General features: G+C 39.1%; 1 protein-coding gene across 13 annotated transcripts in view; it reads right to left on the bottom strand.

Annotated features, from left to right (window-relative positions):
* DLGAP1 (DLG associated protein 1) overlaps positions 1 to 6,995 on the bottom strand; it is a 405,586-nt gene extending 398,591 nt beyond the window's left edge. For 12 of the 13 annotated variants that reach the window (XM_021525224.3, XM_085573759.1, XM_085573760.1 and 9 more), the window contains exon 1: positions 6,575 to 6,994. The gene's annotated coding sequence lies outside the window, so the exon portion shown is untranslated. Of the gene's footprint in view, positions 1 to 6,574 lie in introns of all 13 variants that reach the window. The other variant, XM_085573764.1, reaches the window with a different exon arrangement.
* Positions 6,996 to 24,204: the final 17,209 nt, after the last annotated feature.

Below are 24,204 nucleotides of genomic sequence, written 5' to 3'. Positions count from 1 at the left end.
ATTTCAGGAATTAAAAAACTTTCTTTTTCCTGAGATAACAGGACAGTCAGTTGGTTTGAATACTACATTCAGTAGTCTCTCCTAGTGCAATATTAGAAGTTGTTGAGTTCTATTTTTTTGTTGTTGCTGCCAAGAAAAGAAACCAGCGCTGGTTCTTTTTCCAATGAAGAGCAAGATCTGAATGTGTGAGAAAAAGGTTTCATCTCCAGTTTATAATTCCACTTGAGTTTATTTTTTTATGTAGATATTCATATTATAATTTTTAAGAAATCCACCTAAACAGACATCGCATCTTTTCTTCTAGAGTATTTGATTTCATACAATGATATGCATATGATACTTTTCAAAGTATCACTAGTCTAGTAATCACTAGCTCTACTTTGCTGCTGTTATAAAAGGACAGATGCCATCTGAATATTTGGGATATTTCCCTCGGAAAATAATTTTAATCATCTTCTCAAATATTATATTTTATGGTTGTACAGTTCTTCCATGAATGGAATTTCAGAATTACCATTAATTTTTTTAACCTAAATTGTTTTGATGATGTTTGCAATACTTAATTTATATGAAATAACAAGAAACTCTCCTAATTCTACCTCCTTCATACTTTCCTTGGTGATTTTTTCTTCTTTTAATTCTACTTTGCCATCCCATTGCCACTAAAAATTGGGATACTCATCAATATTATTTACAAAATTGTATATCAATTTGGCAGTAAGCACTTGTCTGAAAATAATGACCTGTTAGAAGGAACAGTGAGGTATATCGCAGAACCACACAATAGTTTGGGGTTAGAAGGGACCTTAAAGATCATTAATTCCAATCCCCACCTTGGGAATGCACACTTTCCAGTAGATCAGATTGCTCTGACCCAGTCCTATGGTATGTTCTTAGAAAATGGGATCTGATAACGGAATTTAGTGATGTTCTAACATACAGTCACACACAAAAAAAAGAAAAAAGTTAAAAGAGAGAGAGAAGGAAAACCCTGCAACATTATGGAGGTAAGCCAGATGCAAAAACAGTTGACACCTTTAAAAAACCAAACCATGTCCTGAGTATTATGCCCAACAAAGAGATATCCAGAAGACACAGATTGATGACAACAAAGCATCTCTGAAGCCCTTGTGAAACACTTGCACCAATGCAGTTCCAGCACCACAGAAGCAGAAGCTGCATTCCTTCATGAACCACAAAATAAAGGCAACCCTATGTGAATGGTATGCTACAGGGATTCAAAATTCTTCCTGCTGCAGGCTGAAAAGAAGGTAGAGATTCTCACACACTTTGGACATTTGAGGGACACCTTGCATCCATGGAGCACGCTGACTCTCAATACTTCTGGCTGGACAAAGGCAACTGCACACTGTCTGTTGACCAGCTATAAATGAAAAGATACTGACTGTTGAGACCACTACCACAAAGATACCTTGACTTCATGTCCACCCTTCTTTACTTTTTTTTCTTCCTTTTTCTTTTTTAACCCTGATGATAAGATAAAAGTAACACACAGAGCAGTAGTGAGATAGCAATTCTCAGTGTAGACGTTCAGTACTGGATGCACACTGCTAAGACTGAAGTTACCATGACAAAGGTAGGTGAGACTGCCAATCATTGGCTCTTATTGTTATTGACCTCCAGTCAGATACATTATCCTGTTCCACCTGCAAAACTAAACAGCCACATGGGAGGAAAGTGTGAACAAGCACAGAATTAGCAACTGAAGTCACAGTCAGGAAGCTGGCTGAAAAAAACAACTCCCTTTTTTTTGTAAAAGTAACTCAGCTACCATCTTATCAGCACATTCCTTCAGCGAGGATGTACACCGTGAACAATTAATAGGTTTTCAAGGACAATTGATTGACAAAGTTTTTGGGGATCCTTACCCTCTTATTTCCTTTTTCCACAACAGAAAAAAAAAAAAAAAAACAAAAACCCAAGAAGTCCTTGACTTGATCCAGCAGAGTCAAAACATCAGAATATTAAGATGCTGAAACCAGTAAGATGTTGCAAGTCAATTCAAACTACTGCAACCTACATTCAAAATTAACCCACAAAGCTTAAAAAAGTGCCTTCTAGGTATAAGACACCATCTATAACTACTGAGATCTTTATTACTATCTGAGTTATGAGCTGATGACACGTGCTCTTGTCACCTGAACCATGGTAACTGAGGTTCATAGCCTGGATCTAGGCATCTAGATGTACATTTCCTTCACACAGATAGAAGTTAATTTCTCAAATCCCTAGTTTCGTTAGCATAAGAAATCAGAAGATGAAGAACCTCCTTAGTTAGTTGAAGGTGAAGCTAAATTTTCAAAAAGTGGGAAACAACTGGAATGAGTAACATTATTTGAAATGCCACCAATACAGGGACAAGGCATCAGGCAGCAGGAGATCAGAAATTGCTCACAGACAAAGGCTAAAGAAAAAGATACACAGGAAACTATTTACAAATGGTTTTCACCTAGCCAAAAGACACTGGAGAGATGCATAAAGTCAAATTTACTTGGAAAGCCAGATTATGAATGTACTAGCTGCTATCATTAGGCTTTCTTGAGCAGATTCTCAAATGGCATAGGGAATCCTTTAAGAAACACAGAGATACAGAAAAGTTGAAATACACTGTGTGATTTCAAAGCCGTGCAAAGTGTTTCTACAGACAATCTGCCAACTAGACAGTTTAAGAAGGCCAAAGTCAGCATTAGCACCTGTCTTCCAATTAGAGAGCCACAAATGACATATTGCTCAGTGACAAATGATGACTGCTGTCTTATATTAAGATAGTTGCTTTAGCAGATGTTTTCAAATTATCCCAAGATATGGTACAGGGAAAGGCAAAAGAGCTGGAAATATGCCCAGAGAGACCTGGTGCACCAGCAGCCTAAGGGAGCCATTTGGTATCCTCTCATGAGATCGTAGCCTCAAAAACTGAGTACAGAAAGGATAATGGAAATAGAAAATATGCTACATTCCTTGGTGAAAGTTTTACATATCTAACTACAGAATCATCTAGAATAAAATGTGTTCACTTTATCTCAACTTCAAAAGAGGGACAGTATAGGTAGACAGTCCTTCAAAAAAGAGAAAGGGAAAAAAATTCCCAGCAATTCCCCCAGAAAGAGATATTCTATATTGCTGCTCTGTTATGACAGAGTTATGCAAAATAAAGGCTTTCTGTGCTGAACATCTCTAAACAGTAACCCCGGTAGCACATCTCACTTGCTGACTGAAAAAAATTAAACTCAGCCCTGCTCCCAGGTGAGAAGAAGTAGACTGCTGTTACTGCTATGAAACATCTACAACTCGAAAACCAGTACAGACAGGGGAAAAAGGAGATGAAGACACTTTATTCTGAAGAGGACTAGCAAGTAAGGTTCAGTCAGATATTACATGGATTTAGAGACAAGACAGGTCTTCAAAACAAAAATCTGATAGGGAAAACAAGCCATTTCCCCAAATCCCACAGTAAAATCTTATAGGAATAGAAGCACTTAAATACAATGCAAGCAGAAGGGAGGATTAGGGCAAGGAGAAAAACAGAAGCTTGTGCTCATCCAGCGTAGCATCATTCTCACTCGGGAAGTATGAGGCACTAGTAAAAGCACACCCCAGGGGGCAAAATAACCACAGAAAGGAAGGTGCCAATGAATGCTGCTACAAGTTAAGGAATGAGTAGGCATCTGGTCTTGACCTATGGTGAGGGAGAAAATCCTCTCTCTCTCTCTCAATCTCTCTCTCGTTACCATGGAGATCCACTTTTGAGGTTTGTTTGGATGAGCTTTAAGCACAAGTGCAAAATTTGGTATAAGAGGAGAACAAGTATTAATTATATGCCCCTGACAAAAATAGCTTTCTTAAATCTTGAGAGATAATACAACCGAGGCAGTAAAAAATAAGTTTAGTTACAGAGATTAAGGGCTGAATAAACTATCTCACTTTAAAGTACCTTGAAATCTCATCTACTTAAAACGGCAATGCCAGTCTCAGGGCATTGCATCTGTCTCTTACAATTTGGGTGAACAATTTTAGTTATGGTAAGGTATGAGATCAGGGTGAAAATGACAATGAATAAATTTCATGGATTCTTCCTCAGTGTGGGATTACCTTCATTTATTACACTATCTCATTAATTATTTATGCAGTTCCTTTTGTATTTCCAGGTGGAAACATCACTAGCCAGAGCTGCACTGAGATGCACCACCTTTACAGAAAGAACACTGCAAGGCTTAACACATACAGATTACATTGATATGCTTCCAAGAGTTAATCCCACAAGTGACAGACAGAATAAGCTTTGAATTAAACTATATAGAGTTATGGTGATGTAAAAGAAAACTTTAAATCAGAAGGATATATACACACACACATATATATATATTGAAAGACTACTGCACACTTTAAAGTACTTGATAAGCTCTCTAATAAACAGCATATTTTGCTTCTGTATGTTTTAATTATTTCATACTAATTTAAATAGTTACCTAATTTAAATACATCATTTAGTTACCTAATTTATAGTTATCTGAAATATGCAGTATCAGACAGACAAGTAAGCTATAACAGAAGAAAACAAGGAATTGTGTTGTTGCCATTAACTATTCATAGTTTTCATGTAATCATTACTATCAGCAGCAATGTGATCTTCAAATATATATATTCTATTTGTTCTTCAATATGTACCCTTTAGATTTCTGGACCCCTTGGATCACTGAACAATGCTCAAACTCACAGTGTCTTTTAAGGGAGGGGAAAAGCCTTAAGCATCTACACTGGACACATACAGGAGTAGAAATTAGTGTTGCCTTTTTAAAGGTGCATTAACACTGAAATACAATCCAATACAACAAGCTGAGTATTCACCATGCCTGCAAGCACACCTACCTTTCCACTTGTAAGTAGGCTATAAGTTAAATAATTACTTTTTTTTTTTTTTTTAATAACCAACTTTGTATGCTGTACACTACAGTTCTCACAGATTTTGCTTCTCTTGCTATTCTAGCTTTTTGGCTTTCTGTCTTTAACCACCTATTTAGGTACCACTGACAGGTATAGAAAACAACATGAAAGAGATGTGATTAACAAAAAATCAATCATGTGTGAAACAAAAGCACTTAAATATTACTACATTTTTTTTTCTCCGAGATCAAATGAAACTATCAGCTTCCTTCAGAAGCCTTCAGTACAGTGTAGCCGTTTCCTTGCCAGCATCCTGAGCCGGGTTTAGAAACAGCAACAAAAAAAGGGGGTGAAAAAAAGAGTCGTAATTACATAACGGACCTTCTAAACGCCTCGCTTCTCGGCGGAGGAGGAACGGGGGCCAGCGGCAGCCGAGGCCAGTCCGCTCCAGCACCTGCAGGGCGAGGAGCGGCGGTGCCGGTCCCACTGCCCGGGAGGCGATGGGCACCGGCAGGGCAGAGGGAGGCCTGCCTTTTCCTTCCCGAGAGGCTCTTTAACCTCCTCCCCGGGGCTGCCCGGGCTGTCCCCGGGGCTCTTCCCCGCTGAACGCGCACACCTGAGCCGCGCTGGAGCCGTCCTGCGTTGGGGTGCGCCTGCACGGGCGTGCTACCCGGCCTGACCGCCCCTCCCCGCGGCGGAGGAGCTCCGCTGCCCGAGCGGCCCGGGAGGGAAGGCTCCGCAGCACCGTCTCCCTCCTGTCCCCTGCCGGCTTGAAGCGCACTCCCGGGCAACCTTGGGTGCCTCTAGGGATGGAAGTCTGGACCGGGGTCCGTGCGAGTCTGGCGGGACGCGGTCCCCTCGGCGGGGCTGCGCCGGACCTCTCGTATCCACGGGACCCCCGCACCACGCGGGCTTCGCCGAGGGGGGAGGCAAATATCCACACCGCTGTCCTTGTCCTGCCGGGGAGGGACGCGGGACAAACTCGGCCCGAGCAAGTGCCGACAACTATTTACGGAGCCGCGCGGGGCTGCGGGGGCCGGCGGGGCTGATGTACCCGCGCCTGCCCGCAGGCTCGCCGGGGAACGGGGCGCTCCCCCGGGCAAAGGAGGACGGCAGTCCACGGCGGCTGGCAGAATCCCCGCGGATGGGGGGATAGTGCCCCGCAACGCAAGGCCACCTAATAATTACTCATTTGAATGATGCAGCAAATGGGGAGGGGGAGCACGACACGGGGACGACGACGAGTCCTCCCGTTGCCACCTTCCAGCCCCGATTAATAAATAATGCCCAGGTTCCGTGCCAGGGGAAGCGCTCTCCTCTTCCGTGCAGACAGCAATTAATAGCCAGCCTCCTCCCGCGAAACCCTTGGCTAAGCGCTCCCGCACGCTCGCACCCGCTGTGCCAAGTGCGAGCAGCACAATAGCGGGGAACCTCTCTACCTCGCAGCCCAGGGAAGAGAGGGAAGGGGGGCTGGGGAAGCCGAACCTCTCGCGGCAAACCCCGACCCCCAGAGCCGCGGAGAGTCGGGGAGCGGCGGCCGCGGCAGCCGCCGGCGCGGCGGGAGGGCAGGCAAGGCAGGCAGGCTGCCCGGCGAGCCGAGGGCGTACCGCGCAGCACGCCGCTAACACCATCACCCCTCCGTACCGTCAGCAAACAGCACGCCCGCATTTACCTTTTCCTGCCCGCCGTCCGTCAGTCAGGCGTTTTAGGGAGAGAAGGAGGAAGGGAAGGAAGGGAGAAGAAAGAGACAGGGAAATAGAGCGAAGAGGCGGCTGCTAATCCCCGTGTAGAAAGACTTCCAGCAGCAGAAGCAGCAGCAGCATGCGTGTGTGCGTGCCCGGAGTGAAGCACAGCCCTCCTGGCGATGCACCGGCGCTGGCACCCGAGTGCTGTCATGTGCGTGTCTCGGTGTGTGTACCCATGGCAAAAAAGAAAAAAAAAAAAAAAAAAAAGGAAAAAAAAGAAAAATATAGACGGGGGGAGACTCGTCAGTCACACGCCCGGCTGTGCACTGCTGGGGGGGACGAGGAGGAGGAGCCCAGCGTTCCTCAGCCCAACCACCGGAGGAGCAGCTCTCTTACTACGGCAGCGGCCGGGCTGCATCTCCGCGGCAGCCCCGCACGCCCAGCCGCCCTTCCCGCCCGCTCCCAAGGACATGCCTTCGGGAAAGACCCTCAGGGCCTCCGTCCAGGGGACTCCGTTGCACCCCGGGCAGTCCTGCGGGAAAAAACCCAACATATTTCTGCCCCAAAAATGCCTCCCTGACGCATCCCCTGGGCAGCGAGGATGCCCCGGTTGGGACGGGGTGATGCGCCCTCCCAGGGGTCCCAGCTGAGCCGGGGAGGACGGGGGCAGTGGGAGCGGTGCTTCCCCGGGGGTGCTGCTGTGGGCGGGGGCGCGACAGACGGACCCCACGAAGCACGCGTGTCGCCCGCTGTCCTTGCGTGGGGCTCCCGGCGGCACCGCTGTGGATCGGGGGGCACGGGGGCTGCAGGTGCCGAGCGTGGGCTGGGCGTCTGTGAGAGCTGCAGGTGTAGCTATAAATGTTTCTGGTAGCGAGTATAAAAAGTGAAAAAGGCTGTGCTCATTCAGGCCACAGTGAGGGCACCCTGATCCTCGCGTGATCCGTGGACACTTAAATTTCAGCCAGGGTGTATGACTTACTAAAAGGTGTTTGAACAGTAGTTCAAATCACTTATTTGCTAAATAGTAACGACTATATCCATAATTTGGCTGTATAATGGCATATATGCATATAAATGAGATTTTGACATAAAATTTACAAAATAGCTGGAACATTATATGAGCTAACAGAATGCTCATATTATTATTTTTGTCTAAAATTTACTAGTGAGTCATACCAGCAAGTTTCAAGATGTGATTTCTTTAAGCCTCAAACAAGGAAAAGTTAGTGAGAAATGTACTCAATGATTTATTTTTGTACCAATAAAGCAATACATATGGACTAGAAGATCATATTAGTCATAGAAAAATGTTTGTTATATGACAAGCATGAAAAAAAAATGGTGGGGATATCAGGTATGCTGTTTATACTAGTTTTTTTGTTGTTGTTTGTAATGGACAAGGCAGATGTATTATCTCAGGGGTAATAAAAGGAGGAAAGGATGAAGTGTTACTGACATTTTTAATTAAAAGTGTAGGCTGTATCTACAGGCTGCATAAGATAAGAAATTCTGATCTGTTGATAATTATGTTAATTAGCAAATGGTCAACCAACTGAGTGGGGAAAAAATCGGTCAGTCTATTTAAAAATAACCTTTGAGGTTTTTTCTTAACTTCTAGGTGTAATAGGTGGTGTAAAGAGGAAATCACTGAAAAGACTCTCCACCTTGTTAGGATTTAGCTGCTGACAGTAAAATATTTTGAGGCTTCCCAGAAGTCCTGCAATAAAATAAAAAAGACTAAATTTGTTGTTAATAAATTGTATAGATCAAGTCAGCATGACATTGCTAAACCAAATTGCACCCTAAAGCCATGTAATTAGTTTGTTTTTTATAAAATGCACATACTCTCTTAGTTCCTAAACTGAAACACAGATGCTGAATCTGAGCAAACTCAGGTAAATAAGCTGAAGAGGGTTCATTGTTTTACTTCAATTTGTACACACAGCATTATCCTCTGCTCTTATGTCTTCACAAGAATTTTTTGACTTGTCATCATAAACTGTGTTTTCAAGTCAGTTTCAAATCTGGCATAATCTGTTGTTTAAAATATGATGGTGTATGAGGATCTAATTAATTACATGAGGATTTAGCCTACCTTCCATAGGCCTGTGAAGTTAAAAAGCAGAGTTAGTCATGTTATGTCTGATAGTTTATGAAAATTTATGCCAAACTGGTTGATTATACTAGTTAGTAGAACTAAGTAGTCATGAAAACAGATATCACATTTTTAGCCTTCATCCAAACTTCCAAAATTAGGTAGACCCAATTTCCTTTGAAGACTGAAGAGTAAGAAGGAAAGATGAAATATTTGTGCATAAAATTATCTGGTCGCAAAGTAAATGTCAGCATGAAGATTATTGTTCCTTTTTTAACTTGCACTCCTTAATGTACATGTAAATCATTTAGTGAATTATCTGGATGCCCTTTGTTTGCCTGACTTCAAACTAGCTGGGCTAAGGACAGGGAAATCTTGTTATAATTCTCTCCTGATAGTTCTAGAGGAGTCTTCATCTTGGAGAAATAAGAAGTTCAAGCTGTTTTACACAATGATGTAGATAGTCCTTGTGAGATACTAATTATTTTGATTTTAGGCCTAACATTTGTCTGTACTAGTAGCCCCAGCATTCCTGGGTGCCTCAGAAGATGTGCAATTTGGGAGCAAGTTTTCCGAGAGGGGAACAAAGATTCTTCTCCTGGCTCTGGGAGATATGGCACACACGAACAAAACTGAGAAGAAGCTGTGAAGCAGAGGGTTTCAGGAAGGACAGTAAATGAATGGAGGTGAACAAGAAACAAAAAAAGTAAAGCCTGAAAAAAAAGGTTCCAAAATAGGTTTTAGATTAGGAGAGTAGGAATCAGAAAGGAAACTTTTTAAATGGCCTAAGGAAATGAGATAATTCAGTATGAATATCTTCAACTATCTGCAGTTTGTCAAATGACCCCATATGTAAAAGCCCTTATACTATGTACTCACGCTTTGACCTCTTTCTTCTTTGGAGGAAGTTCTCTTTGCTTTGACTGTGGTGAAAGAAGTCGTGATGACTGTCATTACTGCATAATTAAACTATACGCCTGCTTAAATGAACTCTTTCCATAAGCTGATATATTTTCCACGCTGCAAAATTTTCAGTCTGAAAATACATTGAGTTTTTGTATATCGCTGCCCTCTGCTGGAGAGAAGGTCAGAACCGCTCTCTCAGGTCTCGGTGTGAAGCCGTACAGCCACGGCAGCTGCTGGTTGTCCTCATTTCTTGGTGAGTCACCTTTCTACGACCGAGGTGTAAAGGTGTGAAGATCTGGGTTTCCAGCATCCATAAAAACATTTTCTTTTCCACAAGAGTTCAAAGAATTGACCATGCAATTTTCTGTCTGCAGTTTTTTGAGACAGACAAAATTATGACTAAGCAATGGCTGCAATTTTTAGGATGTGTATTTTCCATTAACTTCTGTGAAAGAGGCATCTAAATTCATCATAGAGATGCTAAAAATTTTGATCAATGTTGCTTTGATATGTGTTTGCCTATAGCTTTGTAGATAACCTCATCACTTTTCATGTCTAAATACTTTGGTTCACTCTCCTTTGCATTACAATGTAGTTGCCCTCCATTCCTTCTTCTGTCTCATCTTTCATGCCTCTATACTTGCCTTTTGCCATCTATATCAATACTGCCACAGTACCTCATTTTTTGTTATATTTTATTTTCATTTTCTTCCCAGGCTGGGCATTAGCAGAATAACTGAAACATGGAGAGCACAGCAGTGATATTCTCTCAGTTCCTCAGTGTTTCATTTCCTCCACCTACTCTCACAACAACCCATACACATCCAGAGCAGTTTCTGTTGGAATACACTGAGTTTTCCAGCTGTCTGGGCACATGCATCAACCAAGGCACTCTGAGAACTGTGGAGGATGAGGCCTGGTCAGAGCATACAGGAAAGAAATTTTCACTATCAAACTCCAAATATGTCTTCTATGCAGAAGATGCTACCAGTTTCTGTGTTCATTTTAACTTTGCCACACGTGGGTCAAGTTTACAAATATGAAGATCAGATGCATACTCTTCTCATTCTCTTGTGGCATCAGTTATTACTTCAAGTCAAGAAAACATTCTGACCATGGCTGCGAGAGTAGAATCAGAATAATTTAGATTAGAAAAAACCTCTGATATAATTGAGTTCTACCTCTGACTGATCGTCATCTTGTCAACTAGACAGTGACATTAGGTCCCATGTCCAACAGCTTTTTCAAAAGTTCCAGGGATGGTGACTCTACCACTTCCCTTAGCAGTTTGTTCTGATGTTGAACTACCCTTTCTGTGAAGAAATTCCTCCTGATGTCAAGCCTGAATTTCTCCCGGCACAGCTTGCGGCCATGTCCTCTCATCCTGTCATGGGTTGCCTGGGAGAAGAGTCTGACCCCCAGCTGCCCACACCCTCCTTCCAGGCAGTTGTAGAGAGAGAGATAAGGTCCCCCACAGCCTCCTTTTCTCCAGGCTAAACAACCCCAGATCCCTCAGCCACTTCTTATAGGACTTGTGCTCTGGGCCCTTCTCCAGCTTCGATGCCCTTCTTTGGACTCCCTCCAACGCCCCAATGTTTTAAAATTTTGTACAATATGGGTAAAGTAACAGTTTTAGTGGCTTCGACAGCTAACCTGATTAATGGAAGAACCATTCAGCCTAAAAAAATCTGCTTTCTTTTCCTTCTCTGAGTATCCCAAAGCAGACATCTACCTAGAAAATTTAATTGTAAATATTTTTACTCTCCTAATGTTTTAAATGTCTTTTGCTGAAAAGATTTACTATCCACCACAGCCATTGCAGGTCTGTTAGTTGTATTTTACTAGGCAGCATTGAAGATAGTGTTTTCCTAGGTAGATGAATTTTGTGGGTTGTCTCATTTTATGTTGCCTAATTAGTCGCTATGAAAACCACAGCAGTAAATTTCTTCCCCAATCCAAATGGCTAACATGAAGAAATTAATAAGGCATGGCGTAGAGTGGTTGTTTCCAAAGAGTGACTCCTAAATGACAAGTGTCCTCGAAGGGAAAGCTAAACAGGCATCAGCTCAACTTGTACATCCACACTGACTATTAACTGGTCAGTTGAAGATGGACGATAAACAACATAAATATTTTTCATGATTTAGAAGCAAGACAAGTACTTTGTTGAAGGTACTATTCTTGTGATCTTTAGGCTATCAAACACACAATTTCACAAAACCTGTGACTTTCAACCTTTCTCAGAAAATAAGTTGTGGCTTCTCAGCAGGGTCTTTCTTTTGAAAGATGTAAGATAAAGAATTTGAGTATGCCATCCTTCCCCTGCACAAAAAAAGACCTTTGTTTAAAATTAGAAACAAGCAAGCTGCTGTGACTTTCAGATACCAGAATGTATTTCAGTGGTATCAAAAGCAATGTTAAGAATAAGCATAAAGAGAGAGGAGGGAAAATTTGTTAAAACCAATAAACCTATGAAATTCCCTCGCTAGAATGAAAATAGTTTTTCAGATATTGAAAGCCCTGGGAGAATGGCAAAGTGCAGATTACTTTCTAAACATATGCAGCAAGGAAATACATTCAATTTCTTAATTAAGAAGGGCCTTAATAACTTACGATATCATGTTTTCTAAGTATGAGTATATAATGCTAAAATGAAGTGCAATACAAAGGGAGTATTTTTGCTTCTTTGAAGAAAAGTAGGGAAAGAGAGAAAGCATTGTAAGAACTCTCTGTGAATGAGAAGACTAATAATCATATAGGAAATTGTCTCTAACTCAAGATTTTATATGAGATGTTTTCAGATAAAAATAATTTACATCTGCATTAATTTCAGGCAGCACAAATAGCACAAAGCAATCAGAGCTATCTGAATACTACCCTGACTAGTTTGTAGGAAACAATCATTCTGTGCTGTGTCAGATGGGATAACTCCTTTCTTACAAGAGGTAAAAGTGGAATATACTTATTTTCTACTCAGACCAATTGCACATCAAAAAGCTCACAACAGTCAACTGAACATCAAATGGAGACCATGACTTCATTTTCCTAGTGATGCTATAAATTCAAACATTGTTGAAGATGAAAGACTTTTGTAAGCAATGCTTTTCATAAATAAAAAATAATCTAATCTCATATAGAATGAGGCATGATGGGAAAAAGAAAACATTGCTTCCATTTTGCAGGTAGCAAATTGAGTATTGATACAAGCAGAAACAAGAGCTGGAGTCCTGTATATTCTGGTTTTAGATTTAACAGTAGGATTACACTTGCATCTACTTGGTCTGTTTCAGCCACTGATTTTTAAAACAGAGCCTTCACATAAAGTGCCAGTGTCATGGAAAGAAGTCCTAAAAACATTCAGCAGGGCTTTCGGATGTGACAAAATCCAATCCCTCCCTCTCCTTAAATGACTAGATGTAAAAGAGTGATAGCTAGATTTGTCCAGATTTAATGTTGTGCAATAATCTTGTCATTTGTACAGAAAAAGGAGTGTGGAGATGGCAATTGTCTGCCTTCTTAGGAAGCCTATTCCAGAATGAGAGAAATTGAGCATAAAATGTGCAATAAAGCAGATGGAAAGACATCCAAAGCTTTGGAGATGGAATTCTTCCTTCTTTTCTGCAGTTTGTACTTGTTTTTTATTTATTTTATATTATGGGAAAAGGAGTCAGCAATTTGGTTTTTTAGCCATTTTTCATGATCTTTTAATGTGATTCCCAACAAATCAAGTAGTAAGCTCTGCACAGTTGTCAAGAAGTCCTAGTATTCAAGATTAAATCCACATTTCTACAATATGCTCAATTATTTTCCACTTTGTGTCTGGAAGATATGTTGATATCTCACAAGGTATTTTTGAGGAGAGCTTTTAACAGGAACTTCTGACAGAGTTAAACTCCAGAAAGACTCATAATTAAGACTTACATCAAGAAGTCTGTCAGTAAGATAGGGGAAAGGAACTATTTTAAGGCACAATAAAGAGATAAAAATGTCAATAAAGGCAGCATGCAAAAATATTTCACTTTTGCTTTTCCTCACATGGAAGTCAACAGGCATTTTATGGTGATATAGCAGAGTAAGATAACAAAATATCTCACCAGAATATGGGAAGTATTTTTTCTATTTTCAATCTGTGATCAGTAAAGTACCCAAAACTGTAATGTGTATAACAATTAAGTCTAATTTTAATTAAGCTTTATCTTTCATGGAAGATCTCTAGTTAAAGACAAATGAAAGACAACACAGGAAGAAGCTACTTAATGGTACTTTTTAAAATGTATGAGAAAATATTCCAACATATTTTAGTCTCAAGTAGAACAAGGTATTCAGGTGGTGATACAAACCCATAGTTGTTAACAAAACAGAGTCCTTGTTTGGATGACCATGCTTTCAAATATTTGCTATTCATGGATAGGGAAAAAAATGTGTATTGAGAAGTGACTCTATTCTGCACTCTCTGGGACAGTTTCTGCCAAGTATTTGGGATAGTGGTGTTTATTCCCTAAAAAGCAAAGAGGATAATTTATTCAACATGATTGAATGAACTTTCCTGGAAGAGTTTTCTCCTCATCAGAAAACTGATAGCTGTTGAGCAGCACTGCCATGTTCCCCGTAAACTGTACTCTGGCAACACCCTTTCCCATTCCTAGCAGCCATCCAACATCAGTTCATTCAGTGTACTCTTGCTACTGCTTACATCCAAACAGCTGAAGCACAAAAAAACCCCAGACACATGTGTGCAGGAAGAGGGAAGTTTTATAACTACTATAAGAAGAAATCTTCCCCTAAGAGGAAATGCACTTCTTCCATTCCAGTGTTCTTGCTACCAGCTATTCAAAATTCTTTGTTTTCTAATAATCAGCAAACTAATCTATCTTCAGCTGAACCAGCACGCCTTGGAAATCTGCAAGTGCCTGTAAAGTGCTGTGCAGCTCAGCATATTCCATAAAGTTGTTCAGAGGCCACAATAAAGTATATCTGACACCATTCTTGTATAAATCATTCCTGCACAATAGAACTCCAAAACCAAAAGCTTTGATCTGACCTGGTGACACTTCATTCCTAGAATCTTATAGATGAAAATAAAATGCTCAATTCACTGCTTTTGTTAGTACTCATTATATTTTAGTTTAACATTAAAATGCCATTCAGTAGATAGAGGACAGCAAGCCACCTTGAATAAATCAAAATGCCTGCACAGTGCAGCATCTCTGAGTGCAGAGGTTCCTGGCAAAAGATAAACTAGTAAATTGCACAGTGTCCAGAACCGTGGTGTGGCGGAAAAGAATTTGGCCAATCACAAGCAGATCCCTTGACTTATAAAAAGTGCCACAGCACAGCTTAGTCAGCATTTCAGTGATGAGTTAGAGCTGGGGGAAGACCCTTGGCTACAGAATTTGCTATGCTGATTCAGTGACAGAGATCCCATGAAGCTCTTGTGAAGGTATAATTGGCTATTGCAGAGGGAATATGAAAGCAAGAAAAAGAGCCATTTTGAACTTGATCATAAAGGAATCACATCATGTAATATCTAATAATAACTAAATGTGCTGCTGTGACCAAGAGGATGCAAAAGTCAGCAGGATGACCAGATATCAACAAAGGGAATAGAATATTTTAAGCACAGGTAAAAAACCAAAGGGCATTACTACCATTATATAGCATTATAGGGTACTGCATTGGTTTCTTCTCAAGGCTGCCTCCATTTATTTATTCAAAGAGGTTTTTTTTTTTAAACTGCCATACTGAAAACTGAAGCTAGGTTTGAAACCCAGGTGTGGTTCTTTCTGGATCACTGAAGGAAAGAAATTGTCAGGAATATGTCACTGATTTAGTACTTAACAGTGCTGCTCTTTAAGCCACGTATAAACAATTTCTGTCACTGATGCATTGTTTCTGCATGGTTAACAAGAATTAAAACTGGTCTTTCTAAAGAAAAATAGCTATACTTTTGAAGAAGGAATTATTATTTGATAAATGCTGTTGTAATTTCATCGTATTTAGTTTCCTACCATAAATGCAATGGAAAACAGACCTGAGAAAGAAAGGAGGGAAAGAAAAGTGAGATATATCCAATCTAACCTGTTACTTCATCTATACTGAGTTTCTATTAGTCTCTGGAGCAGACTCCTGAGGGACAGTCCTGTTTCTTCAATTTTCAGTACTCTTTTGAAGGAAGCACTTGAGATTATACTCTTGTTCTCCTGATGTAGATAAGTATACCTATACAAACATAAAAATTTTTTTGGTATTGACTTTCATATATATTTAAATAGTTACTTTTGAAGCTCTAAAATAAAGTAAAGTAAATTCTAGAGACTGCTAAATACAATTATAAATACATCTGTGACAGATGAGCATGGTGCTATTATGTCCTGATAATTTAATACTTCATTTTTTCCCTGCAGTCTGGTTATCATCCAGAATTCTCTAATGGAAAGTGGAAGACTATAGGAACAAAGAACTGGTGGTCTTGAAACTGCTTGTGAGCTGTTCTAAATCACCTGCATGACTTTGAACCCAAGACCATCAACCATATTCTCATTTGTCGTGACCGGAGCAAATGCTGTCTATTTGAAGCAGACAAGACTTTCATTCAGGGATGAAATTAATGCATTTTAAGTCAAAAGAGCTGTTAAGGTGGCCTCCTATATATATATGTATATATATATATATATATATATATATCACTATTTTCTTAATTTCCTGTATAAGGTCTGATAATTTGATTTACTTTTGGAAAATATTAACCTAGCCTGAAATATGCTCAGAAAAATGGATGAATCTTCTCCTTTTCCATGAAAACAAACTCATCTAACAGCACCAAATAAACCAGCTTTGAATAGTTACACCCCAGTATCAGACTGGGCTCATAGAGGAGTTAGCCAAAGGCCAATTACAAGCTGATCTAGCTAAAGCCAGTGTATTCTGGACCTAGGACAATCTGGATTTAGGCCAAGAACTAGGATGGAAAGAGCTTTACTGGATGATGAATTATCTCCTGCTGTCAGCAGAGGGTAGAAAGATATACAATCTCCTCCTCCTGGAATTACACGCTATAAGATAACAAGTGCCACTTAAAGGCGACATGAATCATGAGAAATATGTTCTCAATTGCTTGTGATGCTGTGTCTGCCTATTCCTTAACATTTCTGTGACCATATTATGGACCAAATATTGGAAATTTCATCCCTTTGCATCTCATGTAATCAAAATAACTCTCTGCACGTAAGAGTCTACCCCAATTTAGTAGCTGGCTTTAATGAAAACAGATTGTTTCATATTCATATTGTTGGGACACATAACAACTATGCTCAGGAAGATCAGTTCTCCAGTGCCAAGTGCTTTGCAAATATAGAACAAAATAATGTCTTTCAGAGAGCTAGTAAAGTGAGAGCAAGGGTGTGGATGGAAGATAAAGAAAATAGTGGGTGTGTGTGACAACCAGCATGACTGCACTGTGGGCAAATTGTGCCCTACAAATGTAATGACCTTCTGTGATGGATTGAGGGCTTGGTTGATCAGTGAAGAGCAGCAGATGTCATCTACCTGGACTTCTGCAATGCATTTGACACCATCCCACAAGACATCCTTGTCTCTAAACTGGACAGTTGTGTATTTGACAGATGGATCACTTTGCTGGATAAGGAACTGGCTGGATGTTTACACTCAAAGATTTGTGGTCAAGAGCTCCAAATCCAACAGGAGGTCAGTGATAATTTACGTTCCTCGGGGGTTGGTACTGGGACTGTTAGGCATCTTTGTCAATGACTCTATGATTCTAGAACAATCCCAAACGGGAAAAGTAGAGGATGCAAGGAAAGAACATGGTTGAAGGTAACAAAAGCTTAGCTCTGCAACTAATTGTATAGCAAAGAGGGAGGACTGCAGGCTTAAGGCCAACTTACTCATTCAGCTAATAGAAGAGTCTTTTCATCTCAGACATATTATTATTGTCATTGAGAATTTGTTAACTGGGTTCAGGGCATCCACTCCAGCTTCTAAATATAGGGGAAAACATCCAAATATCACTTACAAAATGCATTAACAAAATTAATTTTATGGAAAGGTATCAAAAACCTTTGCATCTCAGAATTTTCTCTGTGTGGAAGAAGTGTTTAATCTGGATAAGGGACTGGGTAAAAGTTCAACCAGCTGATTGCTCTGAAAATTTTGCATAAGCCATGTGTCTTAAAAGGTTGCAGCAAGAGTCAAAGATAACTATGCTTTATAAAACATCTGAGCTCAAGAACAAAGGCAATCAGTTTTAGAAGTTAAGGACAGGCTAACATTAATCAGAATTAAAGCTTGCATATGTTCTTACAGCCATGACATTAATCAAGTGTAAAGAGAACAGAAAGTGGTATACATGGCCAAATTTATGCTTCTCTGGAAAGGTTTTCCCATAGGGGTAGGGTTTTCTTATATATTTGAGAGGGAGCTCTACATCTTCAAATGTTTTAGTTATATGTAATGAGTGTGATGGTGAAGGTAAAAGCTGTGCACAGTGGTATGGCCAAGAGCAGGACTGTTTGGCAGGAGGTAGTAGGACAGGGAGAAGCTGTGTAGGATTTGAAAAGTGACCTTATTGCCCTAAGTTGAGGAGCTTTATGCATACCCTCTGTAAAACAGGTATCACACATTTTTCTATGTGATAAAGGAGAATTTTCTTTGTACATTGAAGCCCATACAAAGTCTTACTCATGGCTGGTACAGGCGGAATACAACCTGTCATGTCCCATGACTTGTCTGAATGTTGGAAGCTGTGCGTAGCCAGTGCTCAGCACGTTCCAGACATAGGTTCTCAGTGCAGTGACAGCTAGCAAGGTTACTCATAAGGGTAAGGCGGAAAATGCACATAAACATCTATAGAATTGGGGTTTTGGCCTCTGTCCTGGGGCATACACTCTCAATTTAGTACTTGCAGTTCCAAGTATTGCCCTCTGAGAAGCCCTTTGTACCACTGTTCAAAATGCTGTTCATCAACTTGCCATTCCCTAGCTGCCTTCACTGCTGCTTTGTTAGCTCTATTTTCTCTTAGACAAAAATGTATACCCCTATATCCAGAGGCAGTGTCAGAGAAAGGGAATTAATGCCTTTTTAAGTGCTAAACCTTAAATTTTTATCACTGTTAAAACAGGTTCTCTAGACATTAACTCTTATGAGGTGAAAAAAATAGGTGAAATAAAATGAAACTAAAAAGTTAATAAATATTTTTAAGCTGTTTTAGTCACATACATACTTGATAAAATAAAAAGACAGTCTTCACTGCTTATTTAGCTAGTGGCTAATCTTCAGGCTCCTAAGTGGAGTTTCTTGGTGCTTACCTAACTTGACATTAAATTTAATTTGTCTCCCCACCTAAGCAACTTATCCAAAAAGCTTAATAGATACTTTTGAGCCTCCAGAATCTCATGTCTGTCACTAGGGTTGCAGTAGAGAACATCTCACTCCAGAGGTACTCAGCAAGTGACTGGAGCTGTTGCCTCCAGGTAGGCAGGGTCCCAATTTGACCTGACATGAGGCCATTCACGCCAGGGAGCTGTCAGAAGTGCTGAATTGGCCAGGGAGAAAGAATTGCTGATCTCTTTACTGGCAGCAACGGATCCACTGCTGTATCAAGACAGCAAGGTTTGTTCTTCTAAACCCATGTGAACATCAGGGTCAAGAAAAGCCATATTTGCTCTTTCCATGGGTAAATGGATACTGAAAGAGGAGAAAAATACCTATGGCTTTGAAATCTAGTAAAATATCTCCATTCCCTTGGACAATAATAGTTTTCAAACCCCTCAGTGTTAAAGTACTAAATTCTACAGCACTAAAGCAATATAAAGCTCTAAATTCTATACAGACACATGAAGTCCCTCACCAAAACCCATAACTTCCTCTGAAAAAGAACACTTTGATATCAAATTCAAAAGTCCTGACCTATTTAGCTATTTTTTAAAAAACTTGTGTCCTCAGAAAAGGTAACATTATAGCTCATACCAAGTCTTCCAGTTGCCTTATTCAACTTCAGGCTATGTTCTGATATTTTTAATTTTTATTTTATAAGGCTAGTTCTCACCCCAATCTCATTCTCAGTCACACCCTGGGTCATTCATTCCACTACTTGTTCTGGAGCAACAAAGACAGAAAATAATTATGCATGATTGAGATGCAGATTATAATGTTTGAATTTGTGTATGTCAAAGCTGTTATATTAAAAAAAAAAAAAGGAAAAAATTGCAATTGAAACTAGAAAATGGAGATACAGAGAGAAAGAGAAACAATATAATGACTATGGTTCTCCATGGATTTGTTTTTTCCCTTTCATGAAGGAAATTATTGCTGATGCCAGTGAGTTTGGAATTTTTTTTTTTTTAATTATCAGGGGCATGGAAAACAAAAGTGTGTCCAATTATAAAATTATCTTACGAATCATCCTGTGTGATAGTTTTGCAATTCCTTGTTCTACTGAACAAAGCATGCTAAATCATTCTAATGGTCTTTGCAGTGTGTGAAAATAAACAGGCGAGAGTTATTGAATAATTCATTTAAGTGACATTTGATAAACACAGGGGAAGAGCTTATGTCAAAAATGTCTTTGTGTTTATGAAGCAAAGATGTAGAATTATGAATGGCTTATATTTTGATAAATTCACATTGCTAATGTCAAAGAAGTGTTTTCCACTCAACAGTTTTGCCATTCAGCTGGCAGCAAATACCCTAGCACACTGTGTTTGAAGGCAAAGGTAGATCCATAAAAATAGAAGCAAGGACAACCAGGGATAATTTAGAACAGCCATCAGAGATCATTCATGTTATTTATTTAAAGTAAGTGGGTGATGTATATTCACCAGGTACAGAAAACCAGTACATTAAAATCAACAGTTTGAGTTTTTCAGAGGCTAATAGTGCTCTCTGATTCTGTAAATAGCCACAAAAAGACCTGTCATTTTATTTGTTTGGTTAGTTTTTTGTGTTCTTTGAAGTTTTTGTTTGGTTTTTGTTTGTTGTTTTTTTTAATCAAGCAGAAGAAGTATTTTATGACTTGGCAGAAATATTTTAGCTAATTGTATCTCATAGAGAAGATTCTACTAACTTTATAATTTAAATACAAAGATACCATTGTAAAGCATCATTAGCATTCCTGTTAAACTTGAAAAAAAATTCAAACAAGCAACCCATAACCAAGCAGCAAAATAAATTAGAGCCTTACTGCTCTGCAGGGGAAAACTGAAATATCCTTTGTGCACTGTATTTCGACTACAATCAAATGCAAAGTTACCATTCTCAGTTTTACTGTTACAATATTAAGCAGTGACTAGATGGGAAAAATGAACTCTGCAGTGAAAGAAAATGAAACTTTAACAGCATGCTACTTACTAAAAGCATATTGTAAACAGAAATAAAGATAGCTAGCAATGAGAGAGCAGGAGAACCTGTAGAGTTGATCCTTGTTAATATAACTGTCCAATGTACCTTAGTTTTTTCTGTTACTTCATCTACAGATGCACACATTTTAGAAGTTGTTACAGATCATGTGAGGATGTCGTCCACAGTCTTTATTTCCCAGGAGGGTTGCTAATAGTTAATATTAAAAAAATATTAACATTTACATGGTAATAAAAACTAAACTGGGAAATAAATATGCAGTAAATGAGAACTATTATACTGAACATTTATTGGCTTGTATGTGTCCTAAATCAAAATTTCTTTATTAATGTAGCTCAAGCTGGTATCATAATATATCTGAAATTATGTTTAGCTTTAGACTTTTTGGGAATTTGAACAATAGAAGTAGATTTGAAGAAATATTAGTGAAAGAGAATTTTTTATTTAATAAAATAAATAAAATAAATGGAAACAATGGAAGACCTGCTTAGAAAGAGTGCAATCATGCCATAGTATATGGGCAGAAAACGGGTTCCATGCTCAAAAAAAAGAGGTTTTTTAGTTATTCAGATGCTTAATTTGCTATAAACATTGTCTACTGGCTACTGAAATGGCATGAACATTTGGAAAGTGACCTGAGCTGACTCTTTATGGCAAGAAAGGATAAATGGAATTTTCTGACACACTGAAGTTATTTAAATGCCAACATACATGCACATTCACTTACTTTGCCTGGCCATAATTAAACATGTTATCTACACCTACTTAAAAAAAAAAAAAAAAGGTAATATTGACAATTTTCATGCTGATCTTGGTTTCCAGGGTGTGCAGTTCCTTCACCTGATTTCTCCACATATACAACCTAATGATATCCTCCTGTGTAAAACCTTTCTGCCTATAAGAGGAGTTGAACTAATGGTGGCTCTTTTACCACCAGCAAACGATCTTGCAAGTGCAGATTTCTCCAGTGTAATGGCTAAAAACTTAGGTAGTTTCAACATAGCATAAAGTATGAGACCACTTAGGATGTGAATTAGGGACAACAACATGTTCAGGGTGTGGTATTCGGAGAAGAAATCAGTTTTTAAACATCCTCTGACTGTGAGTACAATGAATCCATCAACCTATCTTAGGCCTGGATGGCTTCCTTAGTCATCAAAAATATGTTTTTCAGATGGTCTTTACAACTTAGAGAACAATGAAGAACTCTAATCTGAAAAAAAAAAAAAAGAGAATAAACACACTTCATGGCAAGGAATAAAAAATTGGCATTTCCTGACACACTGCAGTAATTTAAAATAGATTTTGACACAGTCTTAGCATTTGAAATAGCTGTGTATTTATATAAATGTTAAATATCCAACAGCAGCTAATTCCTTAAAATGCATCTCCCTTCCTATTCCTATAGCATTGCCTGTATCTCATCTGAGTTGAAAACTCCTGAATTTTTATTTTTTCCAGGTAATAAGAAAATTTGAAGGAGAGAACTTTTACCAGTTACTGATTTCAATATATATTAACATTCAAAACTCTGTAATGAGTAAAAAAATAAATCAGTTAGGAGTCTTTGCAATAACAACAATAATGATGATAATAACAATTTGGCCAAATTTTAATCAGAATTCTACTAATTCATTATGTAAATGTAACAGGGGCAATTCCACACTGAACTAGCCTTATTTCTGGAGTGGTGTCTCCACTGGGACCACAGACACAGAGAGCTTCGAAGCAAATTATTCTCCTCAAATGAATAAAAGCTCTGACCTCTTCTACATCCATGGAAAAGAAGATATTGCAGGCATAAAAATGAGGAATTTATGGAAGAGGAAATGTGCCAGTAACTTCATAGGTGGGATCACTGTGATATGTCAGCTTTAAAGTCCTTAGGTGACAGTGGTAAAACAAATTGCTTTCACCTTCTGGTGTGAACATTTGTATGCTAAGTCTGCTTCCTAGCTCTTCCCATAGGAGTTGATTGAATCAAAATACTTGGGGCAAATCCAAGTTAAGCACTTAAGTGCTGTGGAAGCTTTAGAGATAACCTTACACTGTTTGTGATGCTAATGAATATAGAGCTTTCTACAGAATTTCTAGACCTGATACTCAGATACAGGATTAAAGCTGCCTCTGACTAGAAACTGTAGAAGTAATGGGAGAATGATATGTTGTGTGGTATCCTATATAAAATTTCTTTTCCTATTTTTTTTTTCTCAGCAATAGTGCATTTCTTTACTGATGTTGTCCTAATTACTTCATATGGAATCTGTTATGGGTGACTTAGCCTGACTCTCACACAAGTTCATGTTGCCAGTTTCTTTTTGCTTCAGTAGAAGCTAAGACTTTTTCTACCACTGACTGATTGCAAAATATACAATTTCTGCCTAATTTGCACCTTTCTTTGCCCAGCTTATAGCTATAAAGAGATTTTTAAATTATATTATTTATTCATAAGTATTAACTCATAAAAAGTATTTGAAATTCTTCAGTATGCTTGCATATATTAGAACAGTAATATTAATTGTACTTCAGTTCCATGGGATTTTTCAGGAGCTGACCTTTGCAATATGAGCCAATTAGGCCAGATAGAGTCTTCCTCTGATCTTCTGGAAAAGGTAAAATTAGGAAGTATCTTGTTATAACTTTCTGAAAAAGGTGGAAAGATGAAAAATTTGTGTTTGAGGTCCTCCCAGGTAATCTCAGTGGACAAGAGATTTCCACACGATTAAGTCACACATGCATATTTCAAAATCTAATCTCAGTTCCTCTCTGAAAATTTTTGTTTTTCTCTGTTAGTACTTTGCTAGGAAGATGCCCATCACAAACATTGTAGATGAAGTCTCAGGATGTTACTGAGTTCAGTAGTATCTATTGCAATTTTTCGGGTTTGAGCCATTTGGAATGGAACCTCTTCTGTGAGCACTTATGGTCTCTCATGCATCAGGGAGAAAATTCTAGGTTTTAAATCTTTGTCCTGTGCCACACCATAATTAAAATTTTGGAATTTCCATAGAGGTAATTTTGACTATGTGGATATCACTGATGTGTTAGTTGTTACTTTCCAGAATTAGTTAGAGGAGAAAACTGCTTGACTTACAACTTTTTATAATATTATGCATAAAAAGGGTTTTTTTCAACAAGTATTTTTAATTGTTTGCAGATAGCTGAATCAAAACCAAACAACACAGTAACACACAAAATCTTGAAACTAATCACTACAGAATTTCCATTTTAAAAGTCAACTAA

Source organism: Lonchura striata, chromosome 2 (genome assembly GCF_050655825.1).
Source record: "Lonchura striata isolate lonStrDom1 chromosome 2, ASM5065582v1, whole genome shotgun sequence".
Taxonomy (NCBI): Eukaryota; Metazoa; Chordata; class Aves; order Passeriformes; family Estrildidae; genus Lonchura; species Lonchura striata.
The sequence above is the reverse complement of the archived record's forward strand: the minus strand, read 5'-3'. Positions and strand labels throughout refer to the sequence as shown.